We start from the raw sequence: 23,496 nt of genomic DNA on the forward strand, positions 1-23,496 counted from the left end.
CATATCCTTCAGAAAATGCATTGTAATATTTAAAATCATCTCTTTTAGCAACATTCTTAGCCAATAACAGAAATATTTAAAATCTGCCCCTGATTTTGGGTCTTTGTCCCTGCCCCCATTATTTTTGGCTTTGTGTATGATTCTTGCACTATGAGGTTGAAGGGTATGCACATTGACAGCTTTTCCAGGCCCATATCAGTCCTTTCCACTTTAAACAAAATAATGAAGAACTGAATTTACAACCAACTATCACATCACTTCTAATCATACAGAATCATCTCACAATCATATCATGGCTTTTAGTAAGACAGCAGCACAATGGATGGATTATGCACCTTGAAAGATGATATTCTTCAGAAATGAGACAAAGGCATTCTAACTTAAACCATCTTGATTGACCAGGCCAACGCATTCAAAATGGCCATTGCACCCTTCTTCTAAACTCACCAGTCAAGGCCAGTTTAAACCCTCAGTTAGAGGGCTGGTTCAAAATCTTCCTCACCAGCAAATATTTTCAAGTACATCTAGGAACCATAACCCCTCCCACTGCTCCAGTTATCTAGGGAGTTCCTCAGAGGATCACTGATATTGTATATTCTATTTTCTCTCTTCATTAATAAACTTCTACCTGACATCCTTACCCAAGCTGTCATTTACAGATCCAGACCATCTTCTTTATAAATTAATTACCAGCTAAAGGAAGATCTACCTTCATTTAGCATCTGACTAAATCACATACTTATCCTCAACTTTAAGCAAACCAAAAACATGTTATTTGGAACTCCATAAAGACTCACCAAAGTGCCAGATAACTGGAAAATTTCCCATAGCACAGGACAGGAATTGGAAAAAGTCTGAGAAGTTTAGTTAGACCCAGTGCATACATTCCTTGATATCCAAGAAATCCAATCAAACTTTAACAAATTACTATTCCTGACTAGGAAAATCTCACATGTTGTTTCCCCTTCAGCCAGAGACACCATACATAAAGGAGTCCTACTTCCTTAGGTCAAATATGAACTCTTCACATTTGCATCATCATCCAATACAAATCTGACCACTGTTCAGACAATAACTAAATAACATTTGTAGGTTCTTCAACCTTTCTAAAAGAGAACTACTGCATTATCTTACTTAACGCTATGAGACTACCTAACCCACAGAGGACAACATTCATCTATGTTCACCGGTCTTTAAACACTTAAATTTGAGTACAAAGGTCACCGGTGCTTCTGGTAAATGTAACTTCTATCTAGGATCCCAGTGCACATCCACAATTTGAGCCACAGGATGACTAAGTAACTAAAAGCAATCAGAGGTGCAAGCAGAACAGCTGGCTCCAGTGAGAGAGTAGTGGGTTGTCCTCACTTCTTTGTTTGTTACAAAAATAGGACATTTAACTAAAATCTGTTGAAAACAGTCCAAAGTTTCAAAAGTCACTACTAAGTTTTAAAGTAATGAAAATAAAAGTCAACCAGACTTAGTTGCTGAAAGAATTCATCTTTATTCATGTATTATAAGCAATTTTGTCAAAAGATGATCTGATGAAGTCCAGTTAGTGGGGTCAGTCATTCTCCTTGCAGACTTGATTAAAGATAACCTTCTTCGGGTTTAAGATGTCTTTCAATATCAACCTCTAGTCTGCAGGCTCCACAGTCTAACATATACTGAACCAAACATGCTTTCTTTGCTATTGACCTGAAAATGTGGGGGTCCATTTCTAGCCAAATAACTACTATTTATTCTTTTAAAGGATTTAGATATGAGTTAAAAATCACATTTTCAAACAAGCACACAGAACATGCTGCCAAAATGGATACAAGTGTCAATAACTCTGCAATTTTGATAATTCTACTCCTATTTTACAAACACTTCCTCACCTAGGGCTTTACTTACTTTGACTACCTGATCTCTACCCCTCTCCTTTCCCTTATTTCTCCCCAGTGCTGCCCTTCTATTATTCCATCTACCTCATAACAGTCTTTGTTGCACAATCTTTGTTCAAATAGCAGTTCATTTGTAATATTTAACTCAACCAGATTCAATAAAGCCTACATGGTCCGTTTACACTGTGTACATGTTGCACTGTGACACACATGTTAGCTTATCATTTTGGATTGAGTAAGCAGATCTACAAGGTGTGTAGAGCCGCATACAGTGCACAAACAAGGTAAATCCTGTGGCATGCAAATTACAGCATAAGCAACTGAATTCTATACTAATCAACCAATCCAAGATAGAGGACCTATTCAACAAACTATAAAGCAACTGCGTAGACTCGGTGCTGGTTTTTCCTGAGAATTCCAAAACCTATTGGAATACAGCCATGGAACGAAGTCTACACAGAAATAATGTTTGGGGCTGCTGTTGCTTTAATTCATGTGTATGCGCAACAGGCTGAAGTCAATGCTGCTGCTGCTACTAACAGAACAAGGCCAAGAAGGGGAAGAGTTTTCAGAACCCAGGTTACTTATAACCTACATGATGTGGAAATTGTAGAGCACTACAGGGTGAATAGAGACACACTACATGAACTCTGCAACCTCTGTTGTCCTCAACTCAGAGCCAGGGCAAACCAAGGACAACCCTTTGCAGTGGAGATAAAGAAATGTGTAGCAGTTAGAATTTTAGCTACAGGTACTTTTCAAAGACCTACAGGGGAAATGCTGGGGGTGTCTTAGGCATCGGCATCCATGATCCTCCATCAATTCTTGAATGCTATGCTCCAACATGCTAGTGGCCACATATATGTTCCCCGTATTCCTGAATACAGAGCCAGAAATATGCAGGAGTTCTACCCTGTAGCACACTACCCTGAAGTACTGGGTGCCATAGATTGCACACATGTAGAAATTAAGGCACCACCCAGGGAATAGGGAAGGCTCTACAGTAATGGAAAGGGCTTTCACTATATTTAAACTGCCAAGTTGCATGTAATGCCAAGGGAATCATCTTGAATGTGTGTGCTGGCAACCCTAGCAGTTACCACAACTTACATATCTGGCACACCTCCCAACTGTATCGGATGTTCCCTAGTGGGGATATCCCACAGGGCCATTTTCTGAGGGATGTAGGTTATGCACTGGAACTGTGGCTGATGACACCCATTAAAAATGCACACACACCCCAGCTGAAGAACGCCATAATGAGGCATACACTCAAACCAGATATATCATAGAGCATGTGTTTGGGCTGCTGAAGTCATGGCTCCACTGCCTAGGTACATCTGGGGGTGCCCTGCAATACAATCTATGGACATGTACTGAAATATTCACAGCATGTGCCATATAGCACAACATCATCCTGAGAAAATAGCTTTGGGGAATGAGCACACATCCCACCACCAATGGCAAGGTCACCACAGCCACATGCAGGTAAGGAGCCAAAGGAGGAAGCAGCAGCTGCTGTGAATATAGGCAGATGTAGGCATGCTCACTATATCCTTGCATTAGTTAAGAGTCAATGCATAGCACACTCACCATCTAAGGGCCTAAAACCTTCATCCTACACACATACATATAGTAACATTGATGTCAGGGAACTCTTATAACCTTTACCTCCCCATTTATTGCCTGTGTACTGCTTTCATCAGACAGAGTCAGCCTGAACTAAAACTGCTGCAACTACTGAATTTACCAAGTAAGTGTTGAACCTGGAGTGTATTGTGTAATATTATGAATGAATGGCATATCCTTGCATTTTGTTACTTGGTAGTGTAAACAAGTAAAATGTGGGAGATTTGTAGAGAAATGACCTAACATGTGACAGCAGAGACTTATTTGACTTATATGTGTCCATTATTAAGTAGTTGGTGTCAGGCATCAAAAATTTACACAGTCATACCACTCAAAAGTAGTAATGTTCACTGCATGCCCTCAGTTTAGCACCATACATTGAAAATCGTTAGAGAGAGAAGTTAGAAAGTAATGATATACATTGCAGTTTCAGACTTCTCTCACAAGATCATTCACAATAACATTGAAAAATGTTGATACTATCAGCTGTCTAACTTTCTAAGACCAATATAAGCCAAAAGTACAATTACCAGTTCAACATCACTAATGCAGATACATTAAGCATTAAGTCAGTTATGCACCCTGAGCATCAGACACAAAGCTTATTTATCCCTGAATCCAAAAGATAGCAAACAGAGATATGGCACAGTTATCATCACTTTCACAGAGTTTTGTGCAGGGGGCAGGAAGCCTAGGCTGACCGGGTCTATATTAGAAGCTCAAAGAGTCTCTTCTTTGAACACTTGAATGCCGACATAAAGACTGAGAGCTGGAAACCACGAATGGCCACTTCCACAAATTTTTTCCATGCGAAAAAATTTGCTTGGCCGTGATTGAGAATTGCCATTTTCTCCAGTGTAGAGTGACCTTGGAGTTGGTATATTTAGTTAGGGGGGCAAAGCCCCCGACTTGATTAGGGTTTTAAAGTTTGTTTTTATTTTTACAGCCAAGTGAATTTCTTCCCTAGAAAAAAACTTGCGGAAGTGGCCGTTCGCGTTTTACAGCTTTCGATCTTTACATGTCAACCTTTACATGTTCAAAGAAAAGACTCTTTGAGCATATAATATAGACATGGCCAACAAAAAAGGTTGGTAAGTGTGTGTGATTAAGAAAGAGAAGCAGACAGACATTTGGACAAAGCAACAAATGAACAGTGAGACAAAATGAGTGTTAAGCTGTACGGCTGAACCATATGACTGGTGTGTGTGTGTGTGTGTGTGTGTGTGTGTGTGTGTGTGTGTGTGTGTGTGTGTGTGTGTGTGTGTGTGTGTGTGTGTGTGTCTGTCTGTAGGGGTCCTCCAGGTGAAATTGGTGTGTGAGTGTCTGCATGAATACAGCCAAGCTCCGTCCTAGCTCTACATCTTGGTATGTTGGACAGGTGTAGGCTGTGCATGGTAGAGGTTGACAGTTCATCATTGTCATCCCTGACCATGAGAACTGGCTCTGCCAGGAGTTGCACTGGCACGTCCATGCCCGGGGTCAGATGGACTGCTGCTACCTGAATGTGACTGATGTCAGCTGGACAAGCTCCTCTCGTGAGTACACCCAGGACCACAACCCCATGACCTACCACATCTGGATGTGGACAGCTCATCCATTGACAGAGCAGTGGAAGTACAGCCATTATGGGAGCATGATCAGACACAGCCACATTGGCTAGCAGTAGATGTTGTGGCTGACCTATGCAAAGAGGATGACATTCCCCTCCTAGCAGATGTTCCATCACAGACACCACTTGTTCCAACTTGTCATTCATCCAATCCATTGTATTGGCAACACAGTGGAGGCACTCACTTATGTCAGTCTGTGCCACATCTACAACCTAAGCATTTCTCTGGATCACCTATGGGAACATGCCTGTGCCTCTATGATGGCCCTAAACATAAGTTGAGTGGTACTGTAAGAGACATGGATCAGGTGAAGGATGGACAGCAAGTTTCCTCCAAGCAGCTCTAACAACCCTCCTGCTTGGCAACTCACCCACACTTTGGCTATGTCCAGAGTCAACAGGCACTGACGCTACAGTAAGCACACTTCCCTTATCGATTGTTTTGCCCTTCACCTGTCCAATATCTCTGGGATCACTGCAATGGGTAGGCATAGGCCTACTGGCTGTGTCCAATGGAATTTCAGGGGATGGCTGTATGTCAACCTCAGTGCCAGATTCATCCTCTGCACTCCCTGATTGTGCCTCTGTTTGGCCACCATCATCAGAGTCTGCTGATACTCTGACATCAGCTGGTAGAAGTCCCACACTTCCACTCTCAGGATCACCTGTGATAATAAGCAACAAATACAGGAACAAGAAATACCTACACTACTATAGTCCAATATATGCTAACAAAATAACAGTGGTGTCACTATTAGACAGTACAACAATACACACAACAGTATTAACATCACACACTAAAATATTCCTTTGAATTGCTCATCAGTGCTGACATAAAAATGTTTGGCTTACCATGTGCAGATGATGGTATCCTGTATGCCAGATGGTCCTGGAAGAAGTTAAGCAAAAGGTAAAGACAACATCATCACAATTAACAGTAACATTGGGGGGGGGGATAATACATTTCCTCTTTATATGTCCATTAAATATACTTTTAACAAGACTTAGATGATGCCAACCTAAGCCCATGTGTAAATAATCAAAATGTGTTGTTAACTGTAACAATCTTCAATCCCCCCCAAAAAAAAATTTTGTGAAACAGAACTAATGTATTGATTTAAATTGTTTTACTATACAACAGTGTTTAACAATTGAGATATAAATGCCTACCTGGAAGTACTCCTGGGACATGCTTGCTGTCTCTGAAACAGGAGCACTGATGTCAAGGACATGCTGTTCTGCACTTTCCTGGGCACAGTCAGTATTCCTGACAGTGGACAGGAACTCTTCATTTGCTGTTAGTGGTGGCTGTGTAGCAGGCCCCCAGTACCCATCCTTTCATGGCCCACTGCAGCTGCTCTCCTCCGTACAGATGAGATCATGTCAGTGGCCCTATGGCATGCATGGCCACCCACTGCATTAACGTCTGTGATGATCTGCTGCCAAATATGCATTCTGCCTGACGTAGACATATCCCCTCTTAAGCAAGAAGGCACCATGTCACCTAAAAACTTCAACAATGACCTGATTCTCAGAGTCAGTGAAGGGTGATTTTCCAGGATTGAGGCACTTAGGTGGCATAGTCCTTTGTGTCCTAAAAGACATCATAAGGATAATACAAATAAGTATCATATAACTACAAAACAACTGTTCTCAGATAAAACAGAAATGATAGGATGTCAGTATTACCCACTGGAAAGAGAGATATAAAGCAGTCTAGAGATTTGAAATATGAACAACAGACTTGTTGCAAAAACAGGAGAGTAACAATAGCAATATATCATTGTGCCATAACAGAAATGCAGCTTTGCTCCCCACTCCCGAAAGAACAGGTAACTGACACATTTTGCTAACAAACCATCTTTGTAATGCTAAAAGTGCTATTAAATGAACTGTCCCTGAAACATGTCTACAGATTTAACACAGAACATTTAATGTTAAGGTATTGCCAATCATGTATACCTGTGACATAGCCTGACAAACATGCTCATGGCATCAGTATACTTATAACTAATGCATACAGATAAAAGTGTAAAAGGCTTTCCTAATAAAAAAAAAATATATATATATCTATATCTATATATATATATATATATATATATATATATATATATATATTAAACTATTATACAGAACTTTCTTAACTACATTTCAGCATATGCAGTATGTAGTTGACAAAATGCAAGCATAATTCTCAAGTTCAGTAATCCTCTGTGCATATATATTCCAAAGTAATAGCGTATTTTCTGTGTTCTGTACATAAACAAGTCTTCTCACCTCCAGTTTCCCTAGCTTCATGGTTGCTGTTTTATGGTGTACATTCAGGGCTGTCAGCACAGTGAAGATGTAAATGAGGTATGAATTCATTAGAATTGCTGAATCACAAATACTTGGCTTCATGTATCAGATGAAAAAATAGTCCAGGCACTCCCTCAGTGTTTGTTTTTAATGGATTGAAACTATGAATGATTACTGGTAGGTGGAAGGAAAACACAACAGCAGTGCAGATTGCCCTACATCCAGTGGGTGTGTCAGGTTAGACTTAATAGTGTTAGATGGTAATTTTGTTAAGGCTGGAAATGTAAGTAAGCAGCACACAATTCACAGGTTCTATTCATTAACATCCTACCTCCTCTTCATTTGTTGGCACCTGCATATTATATTATTGCCATTTAATATCCTCACATGGCTTACAGACTGCATGTCTCAGATTACTTGTCAAATAAGAGAAGAATGACCAACAAACACAGAGAGGTAAGACAGAGCTGTATATTTTCAAGCAATACACATAACTGGTTGCATGATCACTTAGTCCAATACATCCAAAAATAATAAATGTACAAATAATGGCTGTATGCTTTCATATTACAGTAGATGATGTAGTTGGTTGTATGCAGAATGACTTCAGATCCTTGCTGCAAAGCTGTATGTGTGGCAAAGAGGGACATCATAAGGATAATACAAATAAGTATCATATAACTACAAAACAACTGTTCTCAGATAAAACAGAAACGATATGATGTCAGTATTACCCACTGGAGAGAGAGACATAAAGCAGTCTAGAGATTTGAAATACGAACAACAGACTGGTTGCAAAAACAGGAGAGTAACAATAGCAATATATCATTGTTTGTGCCATAACAGAAATGCAGCTTTGTTCCCCACTCCCAAAAGAACAGGTAAATGACACATTTTGCTAACAAACCATCTTTGAAATGCTAAAAGTGCTATTAAATGAACTGTCCCTGAAACATGTCTACAGATTTAACACAGAACATTTAATGTTAAGGTATTGCCAATCATGTATACCTGTGGCCTGGCCTGACAAACATGCGCATGGCATCAGTATACTTCTAACTAATGCATACAGATAAAAGTGTAAAAGCCTTTCCTAATAAAAAAAATTATATATATATATATATATATATATATATATATATATATATATATATATATATATTAAACTATTATACAGAACTTTCTTAACTACATTTCAGCATATGCAGTATGTAGTTGACAAAATGCAAGCATAATTCTCAAGTTCAGTAATCCTCTGAGCATATATATTCCAAAGTAATAGCCTCTTTTCTGTGTTCTGTACATAAACAAGTCTTCTCACCTCCAGTTTCCCTAGATTCATGGTTGCTGTTTTATGTTGTACATTCAGGGCTGCCAGCACAGTGAAGATGTAAATGAGGTATGAATTCATTAGAATTGCTGAATCACAAATACTTGGCTTCATGTATCAGATGAAAAAATAGTCCAGGCACTCCCTCAGTGTTTGTTTTTAATGGATTGCAACTATGAATGATTACTGGTAGGTGGAAGGAAAACACAACAGCAGTGCAGACTGCCCTACATCCAGTGGGTGTGTCAGGTTAGACTTAAAAGTGTTAGATGGTAATTTTGTTAAGGCTGGAAATGTAAGTAATCAGCACACAATTCACAGGTTCTATTAATTAACATCCTACCTCCTCTTCATTTGTTGGCACCTGCATATTATATTATTGCCATTTAATATCCTCACATGGCTTACAGACTGCATGTCTCAGATTACTTGTCAAATAAGAGAAGATAGACCAACAAACACAGAGAGGTAAGACAGAGCTGTATATTTGCAAGCAATACACATAACTGGTTGCATGATCACTTAGTCCAATACATCCAAAAATAATAAATGTACAAATAATGGCTGTATGCTTTCACATTACAGTAGATGATGATGTAGTTGGTTGTATGCAGAATGACTTCAGATCCTTGCTGCAAAGCTGTATGTGTGGCAAAGAGGGATAAGTCAAACTTACTGTGTTTTGAAGGTTCATTAGAGTGAGAGTTGAAATCCAGACTTGTGTACAAATATTTCATGTGTACTAACAGATATTTGTAATGTTTATTTAATAGATTGCTTTGCTTCATTTGAAATCATTTACCCTTTTATGTTTCGGATCCCCGCTGCAAAGCTGTTTTTGTGGCAAAGAGGGATAACACACACTTACTGTGCTCTGAAGGCTCATTGGAGTGAGAGTTCAAATCTAGATCTATGTAGACATATGTCATGTGCACTTACATTTTTAGTGTGTATGTCATACACTGCTTCTCCTCATTTCAATTTTCCCTTTTTTTTTTTTCTTTTTCCTGATTTATTTTTTTTGGGGGGGGCATTGTTTGCATGATGCATGGCTTAGAGCAAACACAAGAAATTAAGAAAATCAATGTCAGGTTTGGCTGTGCTTTTCTCGTTTGCATGAAATGCAGCAGTGCACAAACTGGACTAGTTACTCACCCAGGAACCAGACTACACTTGCGGAACACCTGCAAACAGGGCATCTGTAAAAGGGTCTTCTTCTTCTTCTACTTTCAGCTGCTCCCATTAGCGGACCAACTGTTTCCATTTCTTCCTGTCCTCTGCAACTTGCTCTGTCACACCAACCACCTGCATGTCCTCTCTCGCCATATCCATAAACCTTATCTTAGGCCTTCCTCTTTTCCTGTTACCTGGCAGCTTCATCCTTAGCATCTTTTTCCCAATATACTCTGCATCCCTCCTCAGCACATGTCCAAACCAACATAATCTTGCCTCTCTGGTTTTGTCTCCAAACCTTCCAACCTGGGCTGACCCTCTAATATACTTATTCCTAATCCTGTCCATCCTCGTCACACCCAGTGCAAATCTTAACATCTTCAACTCTGCCATGTCAAGGCATCTGTAAAAGGGTAAAGGTAAAAAAACAATACATTTTTGCAATTTCTGTATTTCATTGCGCAACTGCTCTTAGTGGCATTGCAATTCAGTTAGCAAGGGTTCCCAGCAGCTACAGCCATCAACCACCTGCAGACAGGACTCAGTCATGAACTGAAACCAGATACATTCAAATAATTCTGCTGGGCACTGTGCAAACTTGCTAAGTGGTATTGCGCGGCAGTTAACAACTGAGACCTTAGGGATGATTATGAAATTAAGGAATGTCATGTTCATTATCTATCATACTAGCATTGCTGTGCCAGGGCATTTTATTGTGAGAGCAGTGACACCTGGGGAATATCTGGGAGTTCATCCATCCATTCCTATACATTAGTCTTTTGTCCTGCCTCTGTCGAAGCAGTGACACTGAGTACGCATAGAGGGTCCATCTTTATCTCTCTCCCATTGGTCAAGATTTCTGACCAAATAGCCCTCTTATAGGTGCTCTGGCCTCACATGTACGAGATTGATGTTCTAGTATGGCTCTGATTTGGGTGATGAATCTATCTCCAGCACGTATTATTACTGTACGCTGCCTTGACATGGCTCTCCCGTAGGCAAAGTTTTTGAGGAAGCAAGAGGTGAAGTGGGATATTTATCAAATTCTTTTTGACATGGCTCCTTTGTATTGTTTTTTTCCCAATGGTTATCCTTTTGGTGAGAGGAACTGGTGGCCTCTCAGTCGGCTCGGATCGGGATGATTTTGAGACCCTTTATCCTTTTTGTGATGATTGTGGTGCAATGAGTGCTTTCGCAAGTGTCGGGTCAGATACACATCGAAGATGTAATGGTGGGCAACATTCAAGGACTTCCTAGAGTAAAGGGAGACTTGACTGTGAATGCTGGACTAGGATGAGAATCCCTTAGGCTATAAGGTAAATGCATTTCCACTTCTAACTACTTTAGCTCCTATTGGGTAGGAGAATGACAGAGAGGGTAGCCAACCCATCCCCAGGTCCCTGATAACTTCTGGTGTGATGTTGGGATTTACACTTTTTTGGTGGCTCCTTATACCCTCCAAGGTTATAGCTGAGATGCTTGGCATTTTTTGTAGGTCGTGGCTCTCATAAATTCATCTGGGCGCTTCTGTGGTCATCTGTGACACTGGATATCTGTGTCAGATGTTTTCTTACTATGGCGTTCTAAGCCCAGGACAGAAACCCTGTGGGCCACCCAACTTGACCTGTGTTAACATGTCTTGTTTGCCCGTGCCAGCATATTCAGCAGCTCTGTTCCGTGTATCGAATTCACTTCAGACAGGTTTGAGTCTTCGACATGGCTACGAGCAATCTTTAATGCTGTTCTGGTTACCATGAAGTTGTGTGGGGTGCCTTTGTACGTATGGTTAACAGATGTGGACTGGTTTTTCTCTCATCCTTCATAGTATCAATGGCTTGAATCTTAGCCAAGTCGAAAAAGGCTGTATGGACTGCCTTCACTGGAATAGCTTCGGTGATCCATGGGCAAAGTCAACTAAGTTTTATTTATATGATCTGTTTATGACAAAGCCCATGATCCTCTCCATAAAAGTCTGGTAAATTCTGGGCAAGCTATTTATGGGTACCTTCAGGGTCATGGCTTTGACCGCGGGTATTGAAGTGCGAATCTCCCGGAGTGCATTATCCTGTGGGAGGTAATCTTCGCCAGCGTGAAGGGGACACAGCTATTGCAAGGCCACCTCCTGGTACCGCAGTGTTGCAGTGACATGCACTCCCGGGGCTGCATGGATGGGAGTTTTAATCTCCCATTGAGTTCGCGGAGTTATGGTTCTCGCTTGGGCCATCATCCAGTTTGGGCTGTGTTTGTCAGTTTTGGAGAGAGTAGTTCCTACCTTGGGCTGGAGATGTTTGCACTAGCCATTTGGTACAGATATCTGTGGCAAGAGTCATTTTGCACTGAATTCGTATCGCATGTTGGGGGTGTTCAGTGGGGATCAGCTATCTTCACATCATTTTGGCCTAGTGATTGAAGGCCTTGTTTTTTTCCATTTGGTCTTCTAACTTAGCTTAAGAAGGCCATTAAGGTCTTGATTTTTGAGTCTTTAGTCATTTTTCTTTGAATTCCTTTAAGTGTCTTACCTATTCTTGTCTCCAGTTTTTACTTGGTAGTGTTTATGGGTGTCCACCTTTGGGCGATTCTTTGCTTTGCCTGTAGTAGCCCCTTGTTGTTTTGTTTCGTTTATCTTTGGGGTCCTTGTCCAGTCCTTATTGCCTTTGGTACAAAGAGTCTGGTGAGTGTTTGGATCATTTATGATTGCAGTCCTTGCAGGTGCTGGCATTTCAGGGCTACAAGGAAGTGATGATTGTTTTCTTTTGCCTGGGCCTGGAAAGGAGATTTTTAGTCTTGAGTTCTTTACTTCATTTTGAGAAGTTCTTTACTGGATACTTACCACCAGTGAAGGGAGTTTGATGACCCCAGTTGAGAGTGAGGTTTCAGATCTTATCTCACCAGTGAGGTGGGATGTAGCAAGTTGAACAGATTTCAAGTGATGGTTCTGGATTGTGAGATGGTAACTGTTATCCTGACTGGGGATGGTGTTTATTGCTCCATTAAGTATCGAGAAGTATGAATTCCAGGAACTTTGGGCTGGTAGTTTATTCACCTAGTATGAAGTAGTTTATTAGGGCAGTGTTTTCTGAGGCTGTTATGATGGTGTTTGGTTTGTGAGGTTTCCCTAGAGCAGGAGGAAGTGGAAGGCCATGAGCTATGGTTTTTTGTGAGGGTGGCCTAAAATCTGCTACCTCTGGGAAGGCACTACCATGGTTAATTGCACCTTGATTATCCCATGCATCGTATGCATTGTGCAGATCCTGGATGTGGGTGTCCCCCATCCTTTCTTGCGGATACCTTTGCATTGGTCCGAGCGTTGGGGCCGGTAAAACCTATATTTCTCAAACTCGACAGCGCTTTGAACCAGGTTTCTGTCACAGCACACCAGGTGATCCATACTCACAGACATGAAGATGTCTGGCATACTGAGAAATTTCCCTTAGTGCATTTTGAGCAGCATTATGGATTTTTTTTTTTTTTTTGTACCCTTAGGGGTGGTCCTTTTGCGTTGCCTTGCCTAGGTTTTAGAAATCTAAGGTGGCAGGCTTAAGGCACAATATCGGCAGAGCCTTGCCAAACAGACAATCCCAGTCCCGTCCCAAACAGCCATCCCTATGGCGAGCGGACAGACAGCATGCCAGACACTGCAAATGATTAATTGGATCCAACCAATGTTTAAGCCAATTCATAAAGCAATCTGTGTGGCAACATCATCTCATCTCTGGGTCATACCTGGTAGGGCTCTTGGTGAAGGTAGGATACTGCTCAAGGTCAGGGGATAATTCCGCCTGGTCTCTTTAACTTCTTTCAAGGAAATTCAAGGAGGATTGCGTAGTCCACATTGGACACACCGCCTTCAAGTCATTACACCAGCTTGACACCTGAGACCTTCACATTTGTACCCCTTCTGCCAGAGACCAGAGTACCTTGCTATGCTGGATTCTACCTATTGCGGGTCTGGTACTGCAGGACCTGAATTGTGTCTCATATATGGAGCCGGACACTGGTGTTGTGTTTGGCACCATGGAGTCACCAATGAATTGACACTTATGTTGTAGGGTCATGTGGTGGTTGTGCACCTGCTGTTTGTGTTGAACGGTGGTGGTTGGTGCTTGTTTTGGTGTGTCTCTGAGGTTGTCTGGTGTTTTTTTGCCTCTAAAGTACCGTGCTTTTCAGTGATTTTGTGGTGCTGCTTGTAATGTGTGGTTATGTGTGGCTGATATGAGGTTGTAATGGTACAACCTCCTCCTGTGTCTATAGACTCCTCCTTCAGTTTGACTGTCCTTTAAGTAACTTTGGTTGAGAGAGCTCAGCCTGTAGTTTACCGTTGTATGAGCAAAGGGTTGTGTATTTGTGTTCTTTCGTAGAGGAGTGCCCTGGTTGTTCAGGTATTCCGAATTCTAGCAGGACCAGATGCCCAATATCTCTACTAGGAACACCAGCCGAGCAGGGGAGGACACTGCAAAAAAGAAAAAAGGAAGGTAGAGTGGGTACTTTAAATGGGGTTGGGTGACCGGTGGGGGTCTCATTCTGTGGGTACTCTATCTATGAGGTAGTAAGTACTGTAGGAGCAACCTGGTGAAGCAAGAGCTAGAGAGATTTTGGGGAGAGTAGTCTACTGGGAGTCTAGTAGAGTTATGATTTTGGATATGGATCAGCTTTGGAAGAGTCAGTAGGGAAAATAGGGAGAAGGTAGTTTAAGGGAAAATTTGAAGAGTGGACTTTAGGTAGCCCAACCCAGTTTAACCTAAAGTGGCCCTGAAAAAGCTCAAATATTCATTACAATCGCTGTCTGGCGTTTAGCGCACGCGCTTAGGAACTTTAAAAAAGGGACTGAAAGCCCCAAAGCATGCAATAAGCTACTGGCTGAAACACTAGAAAACTGGCAAAAACCTCAAAGGCAGCTCAATGCTTCCCCTCTTCCCACCAAAGGGCTTTCCTTCCCCTCCTTCCCAAATAGGAAACACACAAACAGCACTAATGGCCAAAGCCAGCCAGCAAATCAGCAAAAACTGGACTAAACTAGTAAAGCAGGAAAGCAAGGTAGCTTCCCTTCCCCCAAATAAGGGGGAAGGGAACTAGTCCTGTGGCAGCAGATGTAAGTGTAGGGCTGGAGTACAGATGGTTCTGGTACAGGATGTGCAACTTTTGTTTACTGTTGTGACAGTGCAGTTTATAGCAATGAACTGAAAAATAGATGAGTGTTATTTCAACATTGTTGTGGCAACAGGTTTAAGTGTAGGACTGCTATACACATGGTCCTGGGTTCCAAAACAGGATGTTTTGACATGTTTACTGTTGTTCCACTTCCCATTATATTCACTCTCACTTATAACACGTTAGATAGTGGAATTGATATGAACTATAAGTATGAGGGATGAAACACCATTATTCTGTTTTCAGATGTATGAATGAGGGTATACTGCCTACAATATTTCTGTAACTGGACCTGCATGGCCTTCACAATTACCTAAGACACATACACAACTGGATCTATATCCAATAACCTTGTCAGTTCACACATATACCTGTGTAACAGCTCAAACTGTCACATGTATTTATGTATGATTCCAATGGCAGAGCAGTACTTATTTTGTGGCAAAGATGGAAAATCAATGCTGTGGAAGAAAATGTTGCTTGGCACTGCTGTGCTTCACTTAACATCGCAAAATGCAGTTGGCATCTTTACTCATGTTTGTTCACTAATTGGCGGGAAAGCATCATTTTCCATTGCTTTAGTTCAACTGGTAGACATAGCTGGTGTTGGAGAGGAAGGTGCCAAGTTGTGGGCACAGAGATGGGGTGTCCAGAAATCCAGGATATTTATTGGACTCCTGGTAAAGTACCACAGCCAAAGGCTTCTGCAAGGGGACTATTCTGGCTCCCAGTACAAGTCTAAAGTGTGGAATAGTTTGTCCGAGGCTGTGCCCAGTGCCACTGGTATCATATGCACTGGAGAGCAATGTAGGCATCATTTCAATGACCTACACAGGAGAAAAAGGGATACTGTGGTTGCATGATTTTCAGACTGCAGACATCCCACAACTGTGTAATTATGACAATAAGAAAGTAATTAAGACTTAGAAATCTAAATATTGGCAAGACTAGTATGTATAATGCTCTTCTGTTCTTTTGTTTTTTGCCCAGCTCTCAACAAACTTGAGTTCAATCAGCAGTCTCATGTTGCTCGACTGGAGAGACTTAAAGGAACAAGTAGTATGTATGCAGCAGAAGAGAAATGTTATTGTAGCTTTAAAAGTTAAAGATAGCTTTTTTGTCTTTTATACAGTTGTATCAAACTGAGCATGCATAGCCCAACTGTAAAAGCAAGTATGCATGCATTAGTCTGTAGCACAAACCAACTGTACAAGTCCAATATTACACTGTAAACAGATGTTGTGAGTTCAGTACTGTTATTTCTTCAATAATATTTGCATTAAATTAAAAATTTATACCAGTGACACAAATGCCCTGCTGTAAATGGTAATCTGTATAATTGGAAAATACATATGTGCAATAGATACACATTTAAAGGATTGCTTTCAGCAATCTGCAGTATAGTGTGTACCCGCTAGGACATATACGTACATGTAATACTTCAGATAAAATAGTTGTGTAACTGTGTTAATGTACTGTGTGTCACATATGATGGTACTCATTTTATCTCTTTTTTCTCTTACCCTAATCCTTATCTCTCCTTTTTATTTTCTATTGTGTATCATCAAAATGTCTCCATGTAATCCATGTGTGCTATGTCACTAAATGCTACACAGCACAGTGAGGTACACCAGCTCCAGTGGATCAGCCTGCCCATAGCTCAATGGCTCCAGCACCGCTGCCCTCCACATTAGGGAGCCAACCTGGCAGCACTGCCTCTGCTGACCTTGCACTACCTAAGCCCTCAGGTAGTACTGCCCCATAAGCTGGTGCACTGGTACCCTCTGGGAACTATGGTGTAGGTGGTGATTTCATCACATGCGGGGAGATGCCATTAGTGTACACCTAAGCTAGATGGAGCGGTTGCTCTCCCTCATGGCCTGTAGGAGAAGACATCATGCACTCCAGCCACCAGCGGAGTAAGGGGACAGTGTTGACAGTCCAGTGGGTTAAGACTCAAGTTTCACTGTCTCCAAGCTTGATATCCATGAGCCTGCATTATCCCATCCCTCACCCCAATCATGGTGTCCACCAACATTTTGTGGCCATCATTGTCCCTGTCTCTTGTCTTGTCTTGTTTGTTTGCAGTTGCTACATCACCTATCCAAGTTCAGTGACCCAGACATACCTAGTTCCCTTACCCAGCAGTCCTCTCTTACTGAATTAAAAAATGGGCACTTGTTCCACAAAAAATATTTTCCCATACATAGCTCTCCATTTCACACACTTGTCTTCTTGACACACCTGATTCAGTCCAATTGGCTATACAACATGATTACGCTGTTGTCACCCCTCTCTCTGGAGATGACAGATTCAGCTAATATTCTGCACATATGATCAGTTTTACTGTTAAAGAAATGAACAGCAATAGTTCTTTCCTACCCCCCTCCTGCACATTCCTGTATTGAAATCCCTTTGTTTTCCCCCTGCTAGCTCCCAATTTCATCACTTTCATATGCACCCCATTTGAAAACCTATAAGCTGGTCAAAAAATAGAATCACACACAACACACAAGTAGCATAAAAGCAATGAACCTCTTCACTTTTTGAATTCTATGTTTGTGCAGAGTTTTGTATCCCGCACCAACCGCACCAATGCCAAGTGATGGTGAGCAGCGGTTCCATTCCATGATCTGGTTATCTGCGTACTATCTCTTTTAACCCCGCTGCACTATAAAGAATTAATGTGATTGCATTATCACTGATTATTTAAAAGTATTTAAACATCTGGATTCAAACCCAGTGTCATCTGGGCTCAAAAAGAAATATGCCAATGCATTTACACCTCCTTCCACAGAATCAGTTAAGCTGCAGGTATGCTTCATAGACTCAATGCTAACTGCTTTAGCAATGTGTATCGCCTTTGCTCACTACTTAGCTGTGTGCAAACAGGGAAAGTATATCTCACATGTGCAAACACTTTGCCAACTGTCACACAAACCAGCTGCTCACCACACTATAGAAAAGTAAATATTATGTATTCCTGCTGTTTACTGTCCATTTCTGATCTATGACACAAAATTACATGTGGAAACATAAACTGAAGGCTCTAGCTAACAGTATATAACATATTTACAATAAAGTAATGCATTGCCTCCCCAAAGCCCTGCAACCCTGGTGTCTCAGTACTTTTTTCACATACATATATAACCTACACTACAGAAATTAATAGCAAATGTGTGCTATGCAGTGCACATCAATCTGTTAACATGCAAAACTATAACTACTGACCAATAAGCCTAAAAAGCTTTATCTGCAAGGCTTGGGAAGGGATCAGCATGGACCTTATCCACAGTGACATAGATGAACTTCAACACACTTCACCTGACTCATTTTGGTTTTGTCATGGGTAGATCTTGCTTATTAAACCTAGTGGACTTCTTTGATAATGACCCCAAAGACCTGGATGAGGGATAACAAGACATACCACTAGGTTGATTTATCCAAGGCCTTTGACACTATCCCTCACTCAGGTATCATAGAGAAAATCTCCCATTCAGGGATTAGCCCATACAGTACTAGATTAATAGCGAAATGGTTCACTGACAGAATGCATACTATCAAAGCTGAGGACTACACCTATACCACTAGATGTCTTATCAGTGGATTACCACAAGGATCTATGCTGGGCCCTCAACTGCTTGGAAACTATTTCTCTGAAGTCCAGGCAAAGGTAAATGACGTGGCTTACCAGGTTTGCAGATGACTGTCAACTGGGTGCAGTCATATAGAGTCCCCTGACTATGTTACCATATTACAGAAGGGGCTGACACAGATAAATGACTGGTGCCAAACTCACGGACTGAACCTTAAAGCAAAAAATGTCTCATTGTCCCCTTTAACAATGAAGTACTCCTGCTAATTATGATACACATAGCACCCCTCTAAGCTCAAACATAGTATTGTGAGACTTGGGAACACATGTTGGTAGCAATCTATACTTCAATTACTATGTGTTCATAATGATGAGACACACATTCTACATTGCTCACCTCATAAATAAAAACATCACATCTAAGACCACGGAGTTCATAGCTCTGCTGTATTCTTCCCTTACTAGACCACTAATTGAATACAATGCACCCTTCTGTCTGTACTTCACCAGACACCTGCAGCAACTGGAGAAAATACAGAGGTTTGTGACTGGGAATATCCAGAACCTCCAAAATATGACAAATATGGAAAGATTGAAAGACCTGTCACTGTATTCAGTATCATGCAGGTTGCTGAGAGGTGACCTATGCCTGGCCTATGGAGCAGTCTCAGACCTTGCCCTACTGGAAATGCTGGACATCTGCAAATCAAATAGGACAAGAATAACTTGCTCCAGGGATCTCAACATAGCCAGTGACATAAACAGATCATGCTGGGGAGACAGACTTATCTCCCAGCAATTGTCATCCCTCTGTAATAGGCTCCCACTGCATGTGAAACAGTGCTCCTCAATGACCCTATTTAAGCAGAACCTTGATAACTAGATTGGTAATTGTAAATTCACCCCTGGGGTGGCACCTATGCCCCTCATGGACAGGGCCAGTCAGTGCTGATCACAAAATTGTTCTGCTAGCAATGCTCATCTAGCTATACTAATTAAGGGTACTTGTGTTTTTACACAGCTAGGCTTGTAAACACCCTAGGGCCAGTAGGCTAGTAACCTCCTATGAACTTATGAACCTATAAACCTATGCAGGCCTCTCAACATCTTCACTCCAACATGCCCTGCTGATGTAATCCACTATAACTTGACCTGCAGGCTTGTAAAAGCCAGACTTATGCTGTGGAACATGTATAAAGTACTGAGTTCTGTAGTCAATGATAGATAGGTATGGGTTCTGTTCTCACTGTGGTCTACTGTGTGTGTGTGTGTGTGTGTGTGTGTGTGTGTGTGTGTGTGTGTGTGTGTGTGTGTGTGTGTGTGTGTGTGTGTGTGTCTAGCCAGATGAGCAGAAGTGTGTATCCTACAGTTACTGCTGTAATTCCTTGGATTGACAGTATTTTGATACTTGCACATGCCTACACATCCATTTAATGCAGGCCTCCCAACATCTACTCTCCAACATGCCCTGTTGATGTCATCCACTATAAGTTGACCTGCAGTCTTGTAAAAGTCGGACTTGTGCATAAAGTACTAAGTTCTGTAGTCTGTATACTTAGTTCTCACTGCAATCAACGGTGTGTGTGTGTGCATGTGTGTGTGTGTGTGTGTGTGTGTGTGTGTGTGTGTGTGTGTGTGTGTGTGTCTTGCCTGAGGAGCGGAGGTGTGTATCCTATAGTTACTGCTCTAATCCTATGGATTGACAGTGTTGCACATTCCTACACATCCATTTCATGCAGGCCTTCCAACATCTTCTCTTCAACATGCCCTGATGATATCCATTATAAGCTGACATGCAGTCATGTAAAAGACAGACTTGAGCTGTGGTGCTTACATTATTGGCCTTGTAGATAATTAAATAAAGAATTCTGTAATCTGTGTACTTGCATAGGTAGGGGTTCTATTATCACTGTAGTCAACTGGTGTGTGTGCATTTGTGCCCTTGCTTGACATTACAGAGAGCCTTTTGCACCAGCATGTGGGGAACTATTAATACCATATTCTCCTCACCAGACACTGCTGATGTCATCAGCTATATCTGATTTGTGAATGTGCCCCATTCCCTCCAGGGCAGGGTCAGAGACTTGTCTGGAGGCCAGGCAGAAGTCACCTCATCTAATACGTTCCACATTACAGTGACATATCTTTCACTCTATCCACATACATATGGCATGGTTGGTAGGCCCTGTGTTTTCTTGGTGAGAAGCATCTGTGGCCTCTACTGCTGCTGCATGTGTCTAGTTAGGTATATGCATAAGAGAACATTATATTGTATTAGTATTCTGATGGTGTTCAAGTACAGTGCTGTGATATAATCCTCAGATGTGAATATCATGGCATGACTTATAATGTGCACAACATAGGCTTTCAATAACAGTATGGACACTTGCTGTTTGAAGTTCAGATTGCTATCTACATGTGTTCACAGTGCTTGTATCAGTGAGTTTCAGCCTAGCAGGACTGTTGTCAATGCTCTAATTAGCAGGGAATTCCACTTTGCAGGAGGACAAAATAATGACCGTGTTAGCCTCTCCTGTAGTATGTTATCATCATAGGTGGAATTAATGATTGTACCCAGTATACATGAATCAGCAAAAACTGTAAGCCAAAAGCCATATATGTTAGCTTGAACTGTCAAGAAATAGAGTCCAAACAGTAAAGGGCCAAGCACAGATTCCTGGGGTAGGGCAATGGTGACAGCTCTACTGGTACAGATTGATTCATCAGCTTTCACAATATGTGTTCTGTCAGTGAGCCAATTGGTTGCCCATGGTTAATCCCCATCTGGATGAGTTTCTCAATGATACCTGAGTGGGGGATTGAGTCCAAACCCTAGGCCAGATCAGGATAGCCAGTATGCACTGCCTTACCTTCATCCAGACCTATCACACAGAATCAGTGGGCTGTGACAACATCACAGATCACCTATCACATGACTCACCACATACACCTTTCTGACACGGTTGAATACACAGTTCAACACATCCTTCACATAGACTATTTTCCTGTAGAAGGGTGTACATCAACATGCATCCATATCAGCTGGAAGGACAGCACCTGATGCATGCACGTATAGACACACCCTGACTCTTCTCATCTATGAGGTAGATCAACATATCATCATGGATCTTTTACTAAATGGACACTAGTAATATCCCAGCTGTGTGTAACAGACCTTTGTGAGTTGTTAATGCTACATCATGTCTATTACATCTCTTAGATGTCCTCAAAGAGGTCATTGAGGGCATGTATGATGACAACACTGTCATCCTTTTGAACTTGACAAGTCCAAGGCATTTGACACAAATCCACACTGAGGTATTCACTCAACACTGTCAGATGAGGCCAAAAGCACCTATATCACCAAGTGGGGAGACCACTGTATCACATACATGGCATTGAAATATGTTGAAATGTGTGAAGTGAACTATATCTCAGGTCCAGTGATCAGGTCTGTACATCAGGGCTGTCTTTTAGGCCCTTTCTTGTTCATTATCTAAGTCACAGACATCACAAATGACATACACATCCTGTGTCCAAATAGCTGTGTGAAGGACTACAGATTGTGGGCAATCACTGACTCCAACTGTGATATTAGTGTAATACAGACAGTACCAACACACACAACAAAGATTGCTGCCACAGCCATGACAACACCTGCAATGATACAAAAAGATAGGGGGGATTTGTTACATAAGGAAAACAAACACACAACCTAAGTATAATATAGACCTAACACCTATAATCAGACCAACAGGTATGTGACCCATGTCCTGAAGTAGATAGTATGTGGAATGAACACCAGCATGTAGTCACAGTGATGATCACTCATTTGTATGTGACACAACTACTGAGTTTGTGAAGGACACCGACTTCAGAGGGCCATAATACCTCCATAGTTCACAGCCTTCATCACACCAATGACTGAGTGCATGCACCCTTCTTCATTTAGCTCACTATACATCTTCCAGTAATGTGTAACTGAAGTGTACCACCTTTGTCACAGTGAGCTGTCACTCATCTTATTGGCCATACCTAGGTATTCTTTTTGTGGCATAACCATTACTGTCTGGGTTATTTATTTATTTATTTACATTTGTTGACAGTTGTCAGTAAGAGCCCCCAGTCATATATAACAGGCTGCTTATCATTTAGCCTCAGTGAGCACTCCCCAACATTCCTACTCAAAAAATACCTATACCAAGCTAAACCTGTCATCTACCGTCAAATACGTAAAAAACTAAACTTTAACCCACTCACATTCATCTCATCCCTCAAAGAATGTAATTGGCATCCTCTAAAGTACCTCAGTCTTGATGACGCAGTTGAATTTTTTAATACTACCTTCCTGAGCATCCTTAATTACCATGCCCCCATAAGACTTTCCAGAACCAAAGCACAACCTTCCCCATGGCTACAGAAAACCACTAAGTCAGAATTGAAAAACAGGGATAAAGCCTGGGAGCACTGGCGCAAAACCAAAACCCCCTCAACTAGACAGAAATTCCTAGAACTACGCAATAGAGTCAAAAAGCTAATAAAACAGGACGTAGGTCCATTTTCAGTGGAGGCCCGGGGAGAAAAGCTCCACAGTTAAAATAAACAGACAGTAGTTACATTGGATTACATAGCAATTAACATAGCAATTAATTACAAACATATTTACAGATGAAGAACATAGTACATCAGTAGACAACTAGAATCTTTATCTGTGAAGTACATAACAGACATTAACAAATGTTACAATAAGAAGTTCCTGCTGTATAATACGTACTAGGCTTATGAGCATCTGAGCTTGCTATAATCAAGGTAGTTAGTGGGGTGGAAA

This window comes from Protopterus annectens, chromosome 10.part0 (assembly GCF_019279795.1).
Source record: "Protopterus annectens isolate FY-2018-M chromosome 10.part0, PAN1.0, whole genome shotgun sequence".
NCBI classification, from domain to species: Eukaryota; Metazoa; Chordata; order Ceratodontiformes; family Protopteridae; genus Protopterus; species Protopterus annectens.